The sequence below is a fragment of the Phyllobates terribilis genome, unplaced genomic scaffold, assembly GCF_046119375.1.
Source record: "Phyllobates terribilis strain yellow unplaced genomic scaffold, ASM4611937v1 Scaffold_171__1_contigs__length_4068163, whole genome shotgun sequence".
In the NCBI taxonomy this organism is placed as follows: Eukaryota; Metazoa; Chordata; class Amphibia; order Anura; family Dendrobatidae; genus Phyllobates; species Phyllobates terribilis.
Genome location: NW_027362931.1, coordinates 2,432,263 through 2,451,923, shown reverse-complemented (window position 1 = coordinate 2,451,923; position 19,661 = coordinate 2,432,263). Strand labels below are relative to the sequence as shown.

The following is a 19,661-nucleotide window of genomic DNA, read 5'->3' as shown; positions in this document are numbered from 1 at the left end:
CCCTGGCCACGCCAAGACCAGGAGACCTCACAAGTCACAAGCAGTACACCTTAGTAAGGGGAGAGTGAGTCTTTTATACAAGCTGCCTCCCAGCTATTGGTTGGGAGCCATCTTGCAGGTGTACTAGTTAAGCTAATGCCTCTCAGCAACCAGCTGAGGCATTTAGCATAAGGCGCACGCTGCCCCTTTAAGAACAGGGAAACAAGCGTGTACTAGACGCCGCCGGGATGCAGTCACAGGAACAGAGGACAAGGAGAGCGCCAGGAACCAAGTCCACGGCCGGAGCGGTGAGAAAGCGTCTTTGCATGGAGGGAGAAGAAGACACCATGTGAGGGCGCCGGCATCAGCGTTACTCTATAGTGGAAGAGAAGATGCTGCCATCACTCCGTGCCATTGGTAGACCTGCACTTCTCCAACACGACAATGATCCAAAACACACATCTAAGGCCACTGTTACATTTCTGAAGAACAGGGTGACAGTGATTCAGTGGCCAAGTGTCTCCTGATCTGAACCCAACCAAACACCTATGGGGAATTTTGAAGAGACAAGTTGTCATCACTCCATCCAGCATCCAGGCTGGTGCCGTCCTTAAAAAATCATGAAGGCCATACAAAATACTAGATGTAGTAGCTTTTGATGTGGGGTGTACTCATTTTTACACCAACTAATTTGAGTAAAACTGAAGATTTTGTAATGAGTTATATTATTAACCTTACTTTCATGTTTTGATTACAAAAAAAATGTTCAATGAAATTCAGTGGTGGCAAAATTTTAGAAATTTATTCAGTGAGATATTAAATACAATCTTACTTATCAAAGGGGGTGTACTTATTTATGCTGAGCAATGTTTATTAAATTTATGAAACACAGTGAACATAATTACAGTTTTTTTCCTGTATGACTTCTCTCATGTTTTACAAGATATGATTTATGTATAAAAGATTTCCCACATTCTGAACATGAATACGGCTTCTCTCCTGTGTGACTTCTCTCGTGCATCACAAGACTTGATTTATATGTAAAGCATTTCCCACATTCTGAACATGAATATGGCTTCTCTCCTGTGTGAATTCTCTGATGTCTAATAAGACTTCCTTTATCTGTGAAGGACTTCTCACATAGTGAACATGAATATGACTTCTGTCCTGTGTGGATTTTCTGATGTCTAACAAGATGTGATTTATCGGCAAAGCACCTTCCACATTCTAAACATGAAAATGGTTTTTCCCCTGTGTGAATTCTTTGATGTTTAACAAGCTCTGATTTACTTCCAAAACATTTCCCACATTCTGAACATGCAAATGGCTTCTTTCCTGTATGAATTTTCTCATGTGTTGCAAGATTTGATTTATATATAAAACATTTCCCACATTCTGAACAGGAAAATGATTTTTCTCCTGTATGAATTTCCTCATGTGCAACAAGGACTGATTTATATATAAAAGATTTCCCACATTCTGAACATGAATATGGTTTCTCCCCGGTGTGAATTCTCTGATGTTTAACAAGATCTGATTTATATCTAAAGCATTTCTCACATTCTGAACATGAATATGGCTTTTCTCCAGTATGAATGCTCTGATGTCTATTAAGATGCCCCTTACCTGTGAAGGATTTCCCACATAGTGAACATGAATATGGTTTCTCATTTGTGTGAGTTTTTTGATGTCTAATAAGATCTGATTTATCTCTAAAGCATTTCCCACATTCTGAACATGAATACGACTTCTCACCTGTATGAATTCTCTGATGTGTAGTAAGATTCCCTTTATCTGGGTAGGATTTATCACATTCTGAACATGAAAATGGCTTTTCTCCTGTGTGAATTCTCTGATGTCTAATAAGATCTGATTTATCTCTAAAGCATTTCCCACATTCTGAACAGGAGTATGGCTTCTCTCCAGTATGAATGCTCTGATGTCTATTAAGATGCCCCTTACCTGTGAAGGATTTCCTACATAGTGAACATGAATATGGTTTCTCATCTGTGTGAGTTTTTTGATGTCTAATAAGATCTGATTTATCTCTAAAGCATTTCCCACATTCTGAACATGAATACGACTTCTCACCTGTATGAATTCTGTGATGTGTAGTAAGATTCCCTTTATCTGGGTAGGATTTATCACATTCTGAACAGGAGTATGGCTTTTCTCCTTTGTGTTAAAGAATCTGAGCTTTTAGTAAGTTGCTTGTCACACTGAAATCTTGTATCTGTGTCACCTGGAGTTGTGGTAACAATGTGAGATTGTTCAGGAGAGGATTCCTCATGATCAGGAGGATTATAAGAAGGTGAAGTGCTGTGAAGTCCAGGAGGTGCAGGAAGGGTGATGAGGTTTCCTCCATTAGAGTGCTTCCTAATATCTTCTTTTTTACAATTTAGTGATGAACCGTTATTCTCACAAGGATTTCCTATTAGGATGAAAGACAGATTAGATGTGATTTTTTTCTTCAACACAAAGGAGATTTCTGAATGTATTTTATGGAGCTCACAATGAAGACCCTCGTCAGTGAAAGTACCGGTAATAAGGGGGACAACTACATGCCATAACATTAACACAATGACAGGTAAAGTGAATAACACTTATAAACTGGTGACATTGGCACAAGTCAGGGGTGGCAGAGATTAGACAGCAAATAGACAGTTCTTAAAGGGAACCTGTCATCAGCATTTACCCCTTAATGTAGCACCAGTGACATTTCACTGTCTCAAGCTTCCTATCTCGCCCTCAGTGTAGAAAAGTGTCCACGCAATTAAAAATTACTTTTTAATATTTCAGTATCATATATAAATGAGATTGACTAATCACAAAGGCGGCCGCACATCCAGGAGCAGTGGAGCTCCGGCCTCAGTAATGACGTCACAGAAGATGTGGTGTCCAGATCCAAGGAAAAAGATGCTTTTAATTACTCCATGTTAAAAATTACACCCATGAGGAAAGGGTATGGGGGTTAGGTGGACAGTGCTACGCGTTTTTAACGATCTGGCGTTCTTTGTCACAGCTTCTGGAACAGTGTGTGATTTAATCAGATGGTTCGCCATGTCCACAGACCTCATCACTGAGAAGAAATCAGCATGGATTCCGGAACAGTGTGTCAGCGCATCCTGAATGATCTAACAACAACTGCAGACCGGTGAAATAATTAGTTCACATTTTTTATTTATTTTGCTCACTTATATAGCACCACTAATTCCACAGCGCTTTCCAGACATTATGGGCACTGTCCCCATTGGGGCTCACAATCTAAATTCCCTATAAGTGTGTCTTTGGAGTGTGGGAGGAAACCGGAGAACCCGGAGGAAACTCACACAAACACGGGGAGAACATACAAATGCCTTGCAGATGTTGTCCTTGGTGGGATTTGAACCCAGGACCCCAGTGCTGTAGGGCTGCAGTGCTAACCACTAAGCCACTGTACAGTGCTAACCACTGAGCCACCGTGCAATGCTAACCACTGAGCCACCGTGCAGTGCTAACCACTGAGCCACCGTGCAGTGCCAACCACTGAGCCACCGTGCAGTGCCAACCACTGAGCCACCGTGCAGTGCTAACCACTGAGCCACCATACAGTGCTAACCACTGAGCCACCGTGCAGTGCTATCCACTGAGAATAAGTGCAAATACAAAAAGTGAAAAACAAATATACAATGAAAAATGGGAATGAGTATAAAAAAACATCCAAAAACCCCATCTAAGGAGAAACATACAGAGGAGAGATGCATACCTCTCTGGATTATTGAGTAGTGAAGCATTACCTCTCTGGATTATTGAGTAGTGAAGCATTACCTCTCTGGATTATTGAGCAGTGAAGCATTACCTCTCTGGATTATTGAGCAGTGAAGCATTACCTCTCTGGATTATTGAGCAGTGAAGCATTACCTCTCTGGATTATTGAGCAGTGAAGCATTACCTCTCTGGATTATTGAGTAGTGAAGCATTACCTCTCTGGATTATTGAGTAGTGAAGCATTACCTCTCTGGATTATTGAGTAGTGAAGCATTACCTCTCTGGATTATTGAGTAGTGAAGCATTACCTCTCTGGATTATTGAGTAGTGAAGCATTACCTCTCTGGATTATTGAGTAGTGAAGCATTACCTCTCTGGATTATTGAGCAGTGAAGCATTACCTCTCTGGATTATTGAGCAGTGAAGCATTACCTCTCTGGATTATTGAGCAGTGAAGCATTACCTCTCTGGATTATTGAGTAGTGAAGCATTACCTCTCTGGATTATTGAGCAGTGAAGCATTACCTCTCTGGATTATTGAGTAGTGAAGCATTACCTCTCTGGATTATTGAGCAGTGAAGCATTACCTCTCTGGATTATTGAGCAGTGAAGCATTACCTCTCTGGATTATTGAGCAGTGAAGCATTACCTCTCTGGATTATTGAGTAGTGAAGCATTACCTCTCTGGATTATTGAGTAGTGAAGCATTACCTCTCTGGATTATTGAGCAGTGAAGCATTACCTCTCTGGATTATTTAGTGGTGAAGCATTACCTCTCTGGATTATTGAGTAGTGAAGCATTACCTCTCTGGATTATTGAGTAGTGAAGCATTACCTCTCTGGATTATTGAGCAGTGAAGCATTACCTCTCTGGGTTATTGAGCAGTGAAGCATTACCTCTCTGGATTATTGAGTAGTGAAGCATTACCTCTCTGGATTATTGAGTAGTGAAGCATTACCTCTCTGGATTATTGAGTAGTGAAGCATTACCTCTCTGGATTATTGAGCAGTGAAGCATTACCTCTCTGGGTTATTGAGCAGTGAAGCATTACCTCTCTGGATTATTGAGTAGTGAAGCATTACCTCTCTGGATTATTGAGCAGTGAAGCATTACCTCTCTGGATTATTGAGTAGTGAAGCATTACCTCTCTGGATTATTGAGTAGTGAAGCATTACCTCTCTGGATTATTGAGCAGTGAAGCATTACCTCTCTGGATTATTGAGTAGTGAAGCATTACCTCTCTGGATTATTGAGCAGTGAAGCATTACCTCTCTGGGTTATTGAGCAGTGAAGCATTACCTCTCTGGATTATTGAGTAGTGAAGCATTACCTCTCTGGATTATTGAGTAGTGAAGCATTACCTCTCTGGATTATTGAGTAGTGAAGCATTACCTCTCTGCGCAGGTTCAGACCGGGGAACACACGAGCCCAAACTGTAACTCCAGAAGGCTTCTGTGGTGCACAGTCGTCTCATACGATCGCCGCCCCGGGTAGATGTAATAACTCCTTCTATACCCATAACACGTAAAGATGAGATCTGTCTATTATGTGGAGACATTAAATGTTTAGATGCCAGTCTGCAGCTCGTTGAGAGCATTCAGGCTGCGCTGACACACTGTTCCGGAATCCATGCGGGTTTCTTCTCAGTGATGACGTCTGTGGACGCGCCTAACCGTCTGATACATCAGCACCGGTTTGTCATTATCAATGGAATGTAAGATGCACCGACATCGGCTCCGCAAAACCAGCAGAATTAGATGAAGAGACATCTGAAGATAGTAACAATACTCCGTCCAATTACATATAACCGGTGGAAGTGATAATAACATTTATATTAATTTTCAAAGAAGTTTCATTTGAGGCATCGAATAAACGTAACTCAAAGCAAGCGAAAGCCCCTCAGGTCTCTAGATGTCAGACCAGAGCCGTCACTCCATAGACCCCAGATCTTGTCACATTTACAGACAGCATCTCCTTTTAGGTATATGCCTTTAGTATAAGTTTACTAGCCCGTTACCTTTATCATTCTGATATCATGGGCTCCTCATCTGCTATCTATTTTCTTGCCATATATAACATACATGTCACGGCAATTTTGCCGTACTCCTCAATAGTCAGATCTTCAACATATCCCAGTATACATAGTAATGGGGAAAGCTCTACGTCAACTGAATAAACCCTGTTAACCATTGCTACAACACTCTTCCAGAAGGACACCAGGTTAGGACCGTTCCACATCATATGAAGCAGCTCTGCTATGGTAGTTTTGCATCTAGGACAGTGGGGACTTGAACGAAATCCGATGTTTAATAAGAATTGAGGTGTCCTGTATACCCGGTGTATCACATATATATGGGACAGTCTATGGGATTCTCTTACAGACAATTGTGGAACTCTTTCCAGTAGATCTGACCAGTGATTTTCCTCTATGGTCCCATTACACTCTCCCATTTCTCTTTTCATCGCGTCGGCTGGTTTGTCAATATAATGTTATAAAGTAATGAGATCAGTCCACGAGAACTGTGTAGATTAGCTATTCTCTGTATTATTGAGTTTCGGGGTATCCCTCCTTCCAGAACAATGCCTTCCCCCCGATACGCGTGCCTAAATTGTAAGTATCTATAGAATTCAGAGGAGGTAACTCATATTCATTGTGCAGCTGTGAGAATTCCTTAATCACATCACCTATCAGCACTTGATTAAGTCTGTTTAAACCCTTGGAGCTCCAGGAGTTAAATCCCACCACTTGCTGTAGATTTGGAAGGCATGGAGTGTTCCATAATGAAGAAAATTGCGAAACACCTTCTATTCCTTGTAATTCTTTCACCGTCCCCCAAAGTTTGTGACATAACAGCATAGTCGGTATTTTGCCTCCAAGTGTCCCAAACTTATGCGCCTCCAATACCTCATAGAGTTTATCTGATTGGAAATAATGCTGTAGCAACATACGCTGAGCCCCCCTCCCCCAGGGTCGTCCCATCTCCACATACGCTGAGCCCCCCCTCCCCCAGGGTCGTCCCATCCCCACATATGCTGAGCCCCCCCTCCCCCAGGGTCGTCCCATCCCCACATCCGCTGAGCTCCTCTCCCCCAGGGTCGTCCCATCCCCACATACGCTGAGCCCCCCCTCCCCCAGGGTCGTCCCATCCCCAGATACGCTGAGCCCCCCCCCCCTCCCCCAGGGTCGTCCCATCCCCACATACGCTAAGCCCCCCCCTCCCCCAGGGTCGTCCCATCCCCACATACACTGAGCCCCCCCTCCCCCAGGGTCATCCCATCCCCACATACGCTGAGCTCCCCTCCCCCAGGGTCGTCCCATCCCCACATACGCTGAGCTCCCCTCCCCCAGGGTCATCCCATCCCCACATACGCTGAGCTCCCCCTCCCCCAGGGTCGTCCCATCCCCACATACGCTGAGACCCCCCCTCCCCCCGGGTCGTCCCATCTCCACATACGCTGAGCCCCCCCTCCCCCAGGGTCATCCCATCTCCACATACGCTGAGCTCCCCCTCCCCCAGGGTCGTCCCATCCCCACATAAGCTGAGCCCCCCCCTCCCCCAGGGTCGTCCCATCCCCACATACGCTGAGCCCCCCCCTCCCCCAGGGTCGTCCCATCTCCACATACGCTGAGCCCCCCCTCCCCCAGGGTCGTCCCATCTCCACATACGCTGAGCTCCCCCTCCCCCAGGGTCGTCCCATCCCCACATACGCTGAGCCCCCCCTCCCCCAGGGTCGTCCCATCCCCACATATGCTGAGCCCCCCCTCCCCCAGGGTCGTCCCATCTCCACATACGCTGAGCTCCCCTCCCCCAGGGTCGTCCCATCTCCACATACGCTGAGCCCCCCCCTCCCCCAGGGTCGTCCCATCTCCACATACGCTGAGCCCCCCCCTCCCCCAGGGTCGTCCCATCCCCGGATAGGTTGAAGCTGAGATGCCGGATAATACACCCATGGGTTAGGAACTGCAAGCCCTCCCATTGTTTAGTTTCTTTGCAATGTTTTCAGTTTAATTCTCGGAGTCTGTTTGCCCCATATTAATTTTCTAAACTCCTGACCGACTTTAAAGAAAAGCCTCTGATTTATCCATATTGGGGGGTTGTGTAGAACATACAGCAGTTGTGGCATCCGGATCAGTGTGACCAGGTTAGCACGGCCCACCACCGACAACGGTAACTTAGACCAGGCACCTCGTTTACCTCTAAATTCAATCAAGACGGGGTCAAGGTTCAACTTCTCATAATCATTTATTTTTGCCGATATATTGATGCCTAAATATTTAAACTCCGACACCAATTGTGAACCCGAGTTAATGTAGTGGGAAGCATTCTCATCTGTATTGTCCAATGGAAGTATGACTGATTTGCTCCAGTTTATCTTCAGACCGGAGTATTTTCCAAATATTTCTATCGTTTCCATTGCTATAGGAAGGGACTCAGAAGTTTTAGCCAGAAATAATAAAGTGTCATCAGCGTATAATAAAGCGACCTTCTCTTCACTGATCCCTCTACGAAACCCAACTATTCCTGGATGTTCCCTGATAACCGATGCCAGGGGTTCAATGGCCAGTGCAAAGAGCAGGGGGGACAATGGGCACCCCTGCCTCGTACCTCTACTCAGTCCAAAAGCCGGGGAGAGGTGTCCAATTACCCGTATTCTAGCCACCGGCTTACCATACAGCAATTTAACCCATGAAATAAAACTATGTGCTATACCAAACTTCTCCAACATCGCCCATAAATATTCCCACTCAACAGAATCGAACGCCTTAGCGGCGTCCAGAGAACATACAGCTCTGTCCCCATCACCATCCACCGGCAACTGAAGATTAAGAAACAATCTCCGGATATTAACAGCTGTGGATCTAGCCGGCATGAAGCCTGACTGGTCGGTATGAATTACTGTAGAAATTATTGTATTCAATCTAGACGCCAGAACCTTCGCAATGATTTTAACGTCAGTTGACAATAAAGATATGGGTCTGTATGAGTCAGGGATTAAAGGGTCTTTACCTGGCTTAGGTATGACTACTATCACCGCCTCTAGCATTGAATGGGGTAGGGTTTTACCCCCTCACCGTCTCCGCAGGTAGCCAGTAAGTGGGGAAGTAGAATATCTCCAAATTTCTTATATATTTCTGTGGGAAGCCCGTCTAGTCCTGGCAATTTGTTATTAGCCATAGAGGCTACTGCCATTTGTACCTCCTCCAGCTGTAGTGGTCTGTTTAATAATTCTTGATCTTTACCGCTGAATGTCGGTCGTTTGATTTCCCTCAAGTAAGATAAGATTTGTTCTCTATTAAATTGCAGTTTGGGTGTATATAAATCTTTATAAAATTCTAGCAGAGTGTTTGAGATCTGGTCAGTCTGGTTTACTACCGCTCCTTCCCAGTCCTTCAGCACCAATAAAAGCCCTCCCCGTCTGGGCTCTTGCCATCATGGCCAATAAGTCTCCTGCCTTCTCCCCCTCCTCGATGAAGTGTGTCTGGGTGAAACATGCGTTTGTTTTTAGCTTTTTTCCTAATATGTGTGGTGTATGCTTCTTGTGCCTCTCCCCACTCCATCAGGTCCTCTTTTACATGGTTAGTACAAATTTCTCTTCTGTAGATCTAACTCTATCCTGTAAAAACTCCCCAAACTGTTTTGTCTTAGTTTTGGATCTGTTAATGGCCTGTATTAAGACTCCTCGTAAGCCGCTTTCATGGCATCCCATAATGTGTTTGCGACACTCGTTTGTCGTTTTCCTTATAATAATGTTCTAAGGTCGATGTGATCCGTGTAATATCTATAATTTGAAGCCAGAAGGGATTCATGGCCGATATAGTCAGAGAATCCAGCGGCCTGGGTAACAAACAGAGAGTAGTCAGCGAGGGTGAATGATCTGATAGCGTCTGGGCAGATAGTCCACTGTTCTCACCAAGGGGGAAATATGTTCTGTGCTCAATACCAGATCAATACGCCATAATGTTTTATGTGTCTTAGAATAGCAAGAAAACTGTCTAGTGTTAGGATATGTGAGACGCCATTTGTCCACTAATGATAGTTCTGATATTATTTCTCCTAACTTAGTTATGGGGCAGTTTTTGTAGCAGTGTCTGATTTATCTCTATCCCAATATGGATGAACACCATTATTGAAATCTCCCATACAAAGGACTGGAACTCCCGGTCTCTTATTCATTAGTGAAGCCATATTTTTCACACTAATGTTGTTATATGGAGGAGGAACATAGACGGCCACAAGTAGAATTTCTTTTGTAAATATTTTTACAGTGGATCCCCACAAATCTCCATCCATCTATCTTGGAATCAATGAATTCAAAAGGGATAGTCCTATGTACTAGGATGCTGACCCCCTAGAGTATGTGGACAAGGTAGAGTGGAAGCTGTGGCCGATCCATGAGTATTTCATGCCCACAACACTGTTTTTCCCAAAGTGCGTTTGCTGCAAACACCACTGCAGGCAGGTGATCCCGGATATGCTCCATGACCACCGCTCTCTTTAAGGAGTCCCCCAGACCTCTGACCCGGGCAGCCTTAAGGATGGCACCACTGCAGGCAGATGATCCCAGATATGCTCCATGACCACAGCTCTCTTTAAGGAGTCCCCCAGATCTCTGACCCGAGCAGCCTTAAGGATGGCACCACTGCAGGCAGGTGATCCCGGATATGCTCCATGACCACCGCTCTCTTTAAGGAGTCCCCCAGATCTCTGACCCGAGCAGCCTTAAGGATGGCACCACTGCAGGCAGGTGATCCCGGATATGCTCCATGACCACCGCTCTCTTTAAGGAGTCCCCCAGATCTCTGACACGAGCAGCCTTAAGGATGGCACCACTGCAGGCAGGTGATCCCGGATATGCTCCATGACCACCGCTCTCTTTAAGGAGTCCCCCAGATCTCTGACCCGAGCAGCCTTAAGGATGGCACCACTGCAGGCAGGTGATCCCAGATATGCTCCATGACTGCCGCTCTCTTTAAGGAGTCCCCCAGACCTCTGACCCGTGCAGCCTTAAGGATGGCACCACTGCAGGCAGGTGATCCCGGATATGCTCCATGACCGCCGCTCTCTTTAAAGGAGTCCCCCAGACCTCCAACCCAAGCAGCCTTAAGGATGACACCACTGCAGGCAGATGATCCCGGATATGCTCCATGACCGCCGCTGTCTTTAAGGAGTCCCCCAGACCTCTGACCCGGGCAGCCTTAAGGATGACACCACTGCAGGCAGATGATCCCGGATATGCGCCATGACCACCGCTCTCTTTAAGGAGTCCCCCAGACCTCTGACCCGGGCAGCCATAAGGATGGCACCACTGCAGGCGGGTGATCCCGGATATGCTCCATGACCGCCGCTCTCTTTAAGGAGTCCCCCAGACCTCTGACCCGGGCAGCCTTAAGGATGGCATCACTGCAGACAGGTGATCCCGGATATGCTCCATGACCGCCGCTCTCTTTAAGGAGTCCCCCAGACCTCTGACCCATGCAGCCTTAAGGATGGCACCACTGCAGACAGGTGATCCCGGATATGCTCCATGACCGCCGCTCTCTTTAAGGAGTCCCCCAGACCTCTGACCCAGGCAGCCTTAAGGATGGCACCACTGCAGGCAGGTGATCCCGGATATGCTCCATGACCGCCGCTCTCTTTAAGGATTCCCCCAGACCTCTGACCCGGGCAGCCTTAAGGATGGCACCACTGCAGGCAGGTGATCCCGGATATGCTCCATGACCGCCGCTCTCTTTAAGGATTCCCCCAGACCTCTGACCCAGGCAGCCTTAAGGATGGCACCACTGCAGGCAGGTGATCCCGGATATGCTCCATGACCGCCGCTCTCTTTAAGGATTCCCCCAGACCTCTGACCTGGGCAGCCTTAAGGATGGCACCGCAGGCAGGTGATCCCGGATATACTCCATGACCGCTGCTCTCTTTAAGGATTCCCCCAGACCTCTGACCCGAGCAGCCTTAAGGATGGCACCACTGCAGGCAGGTGATCCCGGATATACTCCATGACCGCCGCTCTCTTTAAGGAGTCCCCCAGACCTCTGACATTCCATGTAAGGAATTTTACTTTATCAGCCATTATATATAGCTATAAGGGATTGAAAAATACAGGTGACTTGTAAGGTATCTCGCCTTTCTCTTCCCTTTTATAACCCTCTTTACAGTATTTCCACTTAGTCGGCTTGACCACTAGTATTTGCAGAAGCAAACAACAAGTTATAGAAACAAAAACCCCACAAACACATTTAAACAAGTAAATATTAATCCATCCGTTCAATCTGGATGAAGAAAGCCACCAGTCCGTCCTGTAGCCGTATACAAGGCAAGCGAATGAAGAAAGGCACCAGTCCATCCTGTAGCCGTATACAAGGCAAGCGAATGAAGAAAGCCACCAGTCTATCCTGTAGCCGTATACAAGGCAAGAGAATGAAGAAAGGCACCAGTCCATCCTGTAGCCGTATACAAGGCAAGCGAATGAAGAAAGGCACCAGTCCATCCTGTAGCCGTATACAAGGCAAGCGAATGAAGAAAGCCACCAGTCTATCCTGTAGCCGTATACAAGGCAAGCGAATGAAGAAAGCCACCAGTCCGTCCTGTAGCCGTATACAAGGCAAGCGAATGAAGAAAGGCACCAGTCCATTCTGTAGCCGTATACAAGGCAAGCGAATGAAGAAAGTCACCAGTCCATCCTGTAGCCGTATACAAGACAAGCGAATGAAGAAAGGCACCAGTCCATCCTGTAGCCGTATACAAGGCAAGCGAATGAAGAAAGGCACCAGTCCATCCTGTAGCCGTATACAAGGCAAGCGAATGAAGAAAGCCACCAGTCCATCCTGTAGCCGTATACAAGGCAAGCGAATGAAGAAAGGCACCAGTCCATCCTGCAGCCATATACAAGGCAAGCGAATGAAGAAAGGCACCAGTCCATCCTGTAGCCTTATACAAGGCAAGCGAATGAAGAAAGCCACCAGTCCATCCTGTAGCCGTATACAAGGCAAGCGAATGAAGAAAGGCACCAGTCCATCCTGTAGCCGTATACAAGGCAAGCGAATGAAGAAAGCCACCAGTCCATCCTGTAGCCGTATACAAGGCAAGAGAATGAAGAAAGTCACCAGTCCATCCTGTAGCCGTATACAAGGCAAGCGAATGAAGAAAGTCACCAGTCCATCCTGTAGCCGTATACAAGGCAAGCGAATGAAGAAAGGCACCAGTCCATCCTGTAGCCGTATACAAGGCAAGCGAATGAAGAAAGGCACCAGTCCATCCTGTAGCCGTATACAAGGCAAGCGAATGAAGAAAGGCACCAGTCCATCCTGTAGCCGTATACAAGGCAAGCGAATGAAGAAAGGCACCAGTCCATCCTGTAGCCGTATACAAGGCAAGCGAATGAAGAAAGGCACCAGTCCATCCTGTAGACGTATACAAGGCAAGCGAATGAAGAAAGCCACCAGTCCATCCTGTAGCCGTATACAAGGCAAGCGAATGAAGAAAGGCACCAGTCCATCCTGTAGACGTATACAAGGCAAGCGAATGAAGAAAGGCACCAGTCCATCCTGTAGCCGTATACAAGGCAAGCGAATGAAGAAAGCCACCAGTCCATCCTGTAGCCGTATACAAGGCAAGCGAATGAAGAAAGTCACCAGTCCATCCTGTAGCCGTATACAAGGCAAGCGAATGAAGAAAGGCACCAGTCCATCCTGTAGCCGTATACAAGGCAAGCGAATGAAGAAAGGCACCAGTCCATCCTGTAGCCGTATACAAGGCAAGCGAATGAAGAAAGGCACCAGTCCATCCTGTAGCCGTATACAAGGCAAGCGAATGAAGAAAGCCACCAGTCCATCCTGTAGCCGTATACAAGGCAAGCGAATGAAGAAAGCCACCAGTCCATCCTGTAGCCGTATACAAGGCAAGCGAATGAAGAAAGCCACCAGTCCATCCTGTAGCCGTATACAAGGCAAGCGAATGAAGAAAGTCATCAGTCCATCCTGTAGCCGTATACAAGGCAAGCGAATGAAGAAAGGCACCAGTCCATCCTGTAGCCGTATAAAAGGCAAGCGAATGAAGAAAGCCACCAGTCCATCCTGTAGCCGTATACAAGGCAAGCGAATGAAGAAAGGCACCAGTCCATCCTGTAGCCGTATACAAGGCAAGCGAATGAAGAAAGGCACCAGTCTATCCTGTAGTCGTATACAAGGCAAGCAAATGAAGAAAGGCACCAGTCCATCCTGTAGCCGTATACAAGGCAAGCGAATGAAGAAAGCCACCAGTCCATCCTGTAGCCGTATACAAGGCAAGCGAATGAAGAAAGCCACCAGTCCATCCTGTAGCCGTATACAAGGCAAGAGAATGAAGAAAGGCACCAGTCCATCCTGTAGCCGTATACAAGGCAAGCGAATGAAGAAAGCCACCAGTCCATCCTGTAGCCGTATACAAGGCAAGCGAATGAAGAAAGTCACCAGTCCATCCTGTAGCCGTATACAAGGCAAGCGAATTAAGAAAGTCACCAGTCCATCCTGTAGCCGTATTCAAGGCAAGCGAATGAAGGAAGTCACCAGTCCATCCTGTAGCCGTATACAAGGCAAGCGAATGAAGAAAGTCACCAGTCCATCCTGTAGCCGTATACAAGGCAAGCGAATGAAGAAAGGCACCAGTCCATCCTGTAGCCGTATACAAGGCAAGCGAATGAAGAAAGCCACCAGTCCATCCTGTAGCCGTATACAAGACAAGCGAATGAAGAAAGTCACCAGTCCATCCTGTAGCCGTATACAAGGCAAGCGAATGAAGAAAGCCACCAGTCCATCCTGTAGCCGTATAAAAGGCAAGCGAATGAAGAAAGTCACCAGTCCATCCTGTAGCCGTATACAAGGCAAGCAAATGAAGAAAGTCACCAGTCCATCCTGTAGCCGTATACAAGGCAAGCGAATGAAGAAAGGCACCAGTCCATCCTGTAGCCGTATACAAGGCAAGCGAATGAAGAAAGCCACCAGTCCATCCTGTAGCCGTATACAAGGCAAGCGAATGAAGAGAGGCACCAGTCCATCCTGCAGCCGTATACAAGGCAAGCGAATGAAGAAAGCCACCAGTCCATCCTGTAGCCGTATACAAGGCAAGCGAATGAAGAAAGGCACCAGTCCATCCTGTAGCCGTATACAAGGCAAGCGAATGAAGAAAGGCACCAGTCCATCCTGTAGCCGTATACAAGGCAAGCGAATGAAGAAAGGCACCAGTCCATCCTGTAGCCGTATTCAAGGCAAGCGAACAATCAACCTAAAACGAAAAGGGTTAAACACTTCCTGGGGGCCTGCAATATTCAGATATAGCTCAGGATAGTTGTGTCCACTGGGTGATGGGCTAGGCAGTAAAGGATATGACCCCAACAGTCAATCGGGAAACTCTGATCGTATATATCTTTAATTATCCAGGTTCAAAGTTACTGATTTTGATGGTTCCTCGGCTCATTCAGATCAATCCAGCGGAGTGCGTCTTTCAGATGTTCAAAAAAGAAAGTCTCTCCCAGAGCCGCCGCTCTAAGTTTCGCAGGGTAAATCATGGAGTATGAGGTTTGCAGACTACGCAGAGTTCAGTTTACATCAAGAAACTGCGCCCTACGTTTTGAAACTTCAATGGAGTAATCCGGAAAAAAGAAATTCTTTGGCCGTTAATAGAGATGTCCCCTTTATCACGGGCGGCCTTAAGGGTGGCATCTCTGTCTTTGTAGTGCAGCAGCTTTATTAATACTGGACGTGGAGGGGACCCTGGTGACAGTGGCCGGGTTGGCACCCTGTGCGCCCTTTCCACAGCAAAGAAGGCAGACAGGCAATCAGCCCCAAACAACGTAACCATGTCTCAAAGTACTCATTCAGATTATTGCTCACAATTTTTTCAGGGACACCCATCACTCTTATATTATTTTGCAGGAGTCTGTTCTCCAAATCATCTGTTTTAGGTAATAGGGTCATGATCGGCTGTCCATGTCTGTGGCTGTCCTGTGATATCTGAGACTGTTTATCCTCCAGATCACTGGTTCTGCCCTCTGCTGCTGTAGTGCGGTCGTTAACCTTTTGTAGCCCTTGCCTCATAAAACAAAGTTCCTCTTTAATCTCTCCCATCTGACTGTTAAGTGAGGCTAAAGCAGCTTCATACTGTGTTACAGCCACAAACACATGCTTTATCGTGGGCTCATTAATGTTCTGATCTGTATTATGGTGGGAAGCAGTGATTTCTGGCTGAGGCTGCGGGCACGGGAACTTGCAGAGACCTTATCAGCAGTGTTATTGAATTCCTCTGAGAGCACAGAGAAAGGATTAGACACCTCAATGATTTGTGTCTGTGCCTCATTGTCAGTGCAGGTTCCTGTGTCTGAAGCTCTAACACATCCAGCCAGCCTCAGTGCTGTGCCTGCAGCCACTGACGTCCCTGTTCTGTTACCTGCTGCAGAGGAGCCTGCGCCATCTTGGGTGCCTCCATTCCCTCCTGCTCCCCGTCGTCTCGCTGCTGCTCCTCTGGCCATGATCGCTCCTCCTATGCACACCGGTAAGTGCTATGACATGTATAAAAGGGGTAATACCGCTTTTTATTACGTTAGGGGACCAATGGATCCTCCGGCAGGCTAGTTATCCCAGGGGCTCTCCTAGCACACTTCCACTCACATGTCCGGCCACGCCCCATGGATGTAATTTTTACACATGGACTAATTAAACGCATGTTTTTACTTGGAGCTGGATACCGCATCTTCTTTGGCTATTCATCACGCTTTGATCAGAACCTTCTCCCGAGCTCCAATCATGAACCACACAGGTGAGCTGGATTTACTTTATCTCTTATCAGTAATCATGTCCACAGTATGTCTACCAGCATGATAGGAAACCTTAGAAGACGGCAATAGCACTGAAGACACATTAACCACTTAAGGACCGAGCCACTTTGTATGTTAATGACCCGGCCTCATTTTACAATTCTGACCGGCGTCACTTTATGTGGTAATAACTCTGGAGCTTCCGCACATCCCAATGATTCTGAGAATGTTTTTCGTGACACATTGCACTTCATGTTAGTGGTAAATTTTGGTCGTTATTATTTGCATTTATTTATGAAAATATCAAAAATTTGCCCAAAAAAAAAATTGAGAATTTTGCAATTTTCCAACATTTAATTTTTATGCCCTTAAACCAGATATTTATTATCTATTTTTGGTGGTAAAACTAACATTTACTACATGTCTACTTTACATCAGAGTCATTTTTAAAACAAATATAGTTTTTGTTACGAAATTAGAGGGTTAGAAATTTATCAGCAGTTTCTCATTTTAACAAGAAAATTTACAAAACCTATTTTTTAGGGACCACATCATGTTTGACTTTGAGGGACCTATGTGACAGAAAATACCCAAAAGTGACACGATTTGAGAAACTGCACCAATCAAAATTGCTCAAAACCACATTCAATAACTTTATTAACCCTTTAGGTGCTTTACAGGGATGAAAGCAATGTGGAAGAGAAAAATGAAAATTAATTTTTTTCCCACAAAAATTGTTTCTTTAGCCCCAAATTTTGCATTTTTACAAGAATGAAAGGAGAAAATGCATCATACAATTTGATGTGCACTTTCTCCTGAGTACGCCGATACCCCATATGTGGGGGAAAACCTACGGTTTGGGTGCATGGCAGGGCTCAGAAGGGAAGGCGCGCCATTTGACTTTTGGAGTGCAAAATCGTCTAAATAGATAGCGGACGCCATGTCACATTTGCAGAGCCCCTGATGTGCCTAAACAGTGGAAACCCCCCACAACTGACCCCATTTTGGAAACTACAACGCTCAAGGAATTTATCTAAAGGTATGGTGAACATTTTAAAACCACAGGTGTTTCACAAAATTTTAAGAAATTGGACTGTGAAAATTAAAAATTATGTTTTTTCTCCAAAAATGTTGTTTTAGCCACAAATTTTTCATTTTCACAAAGAAATCATCCAGGGGTGCAGTGATCATATTGACTCCATATGTGTTTCACAAAATGTTATACCATTGAACGGTGAAGAACAAAAATGACATATTTACCACTAAAATGTTTTAGCCCCAGATTTTACATTTTCACAAGGGAAAATGGGCAAACATGACCACATAATTTGTTACACAATTTCTGCTGAACGGGGCAATACCCATATGTGGCTGTACTGTACTGCTTAGCCACATGGCGAGACTCGGGGGGGAAGGCGCAATATTTGACTCTTGGAGAACAAATTTTCATAGAATAATTTGCAGACTCCATATACAGAGCCCCTAAGTGGCAGAAGAGCAGTATCCCCCCTCAAGTGACCCTATTTTGGAAATTATACCCCTTTAAGAATTTATCTACAATTGTAGTGATGAATTTGACTCCATGACTGTTTTCCAGAAACGAGCAGCAATGGATGTTGCTGAGTGAAAATGCAAATATGCCATTGTAGTGACTGGTACATTGTAGTGCCCAGTACTTTGTAGCGCCCAGTACTTTGTAGTTCCCATTACATTATGCCCGGCTCGTGTTTCTGGAGTCACGCACCCTGTAAATTATGTTGGCTCTTCTATCTACATTCATGACAAACATGTGGACGCTAACTGCGGTCTAGACACACTGTGGGGCCCAGGAGTAGGGGAGTATTTGGATTTGGGAGCGAAGATTTTGCTGGATTTCTTTTAGTGGGAGCCACATCACTTTTCCAGAGCCTTTGTTCTACCAGTAATGTGGACGCCCCCTACATTACTGTTTACAGATGATGAACCTGAGTAGGGACTTGTTTTTTGTGGGTTGAGTAGAAGCTTTTATTGGTGGCATTTTGGATCACATTTATCCTGTGCTCTACGCTGAGCACTTACATCAGGGTTTCAATCTATATCTACAAAATACGTGTTTCAGATGACACCCCCGAGGGATACATTCATATAATGAGGCAGCAGAGTTGCTCTGGACTCTGTGTTGGCTCTGATCAGCGTTGTCCTTTTTTTCAAAAGTGCACAAAGCTGTGGCGGACCGTGCTTTTATGCACGCTTAAAAAGACGGACACCGACGGATCACAGGTCAGACGGCGTCCACAATGTCTCCATCTGCCTCATTATAGGGAATCTGTCTCGGAAGTTCTGTCTGAATAACAAGCTGAATCATTTACATGGCAGCATGAGACTTGTGTAAGAACAATATGGAAGTAAAGGATGGAAGTAATATTAAAGCCAGTAATTATTATACACTGGACATTATTACACACCTGTGGAAACATCTACAGGAATCTCCTCCTTCCCGTCACTCACACACGGCTGATCCCTCCTCGTCATCGCTTCTTCTTCAGTCTCGTCCTTCACTTTATTCTTAGTTGGATCTTCCTCCTGATATATCAGATGTAACAATCAGCACAATACAAGAAACCACCAAAATCTGTGACATCTATGACCTCGATCAGAAATGTCCCCCCCATATACAGATCCGGTACAGGGCTCAGCACCGTCTACCTGATGACCCTCCGGGATGTTGTGATTCTCCTCTGGACAGTCCTGGGGATACAGAGGACGGGGACATCTCTCTGGTGGATTTCTTTCCATGAGTCCATCTGTAGGAAACATAAAGTGACGTAATACAGTGACATGTAAAAGTTTGGGCACCCCTGGTCAAAATTCCTGTTATTGTGCACAGTGAAGCAAGCTGAAGATGAAATGATCTCTAAAAGGCCTAAAGTTAAAGATGAGATTTCCTTTGTATTTTAGGCAAATAATAAATAATGCAAAAGTTTAGACACCCTGCATGGTTAGTACCTAGTAGCGCCCCCTTTTGCAAGTATCACAGCTTGTAAACCCTTTTTTGGCCAAATTCTTATTTGAGGGATTTTCATCCTTTCTTCCTTTGAGAATTTTTCCAGTTCTGTGAGATTCCTGGGTCGTCTTGCATCTCCTCTGCTATTTTGCAGTCTATCCA

The 19,661-nt window shown here is 45.7% G+C and overlaps 1 pseudogene; it reads right to left on the bottom strand.

Moving 5' to 3' along the window:
• Positions 1–765: 765 nt before the first annotated feature.
• On the bottom strand, positions 766–19,302 carry LOC141212375 (uncharacterized; annotated as a pseudogene).
• Positions 19,303–19,661: the final 359 nt, after the last annotated feature.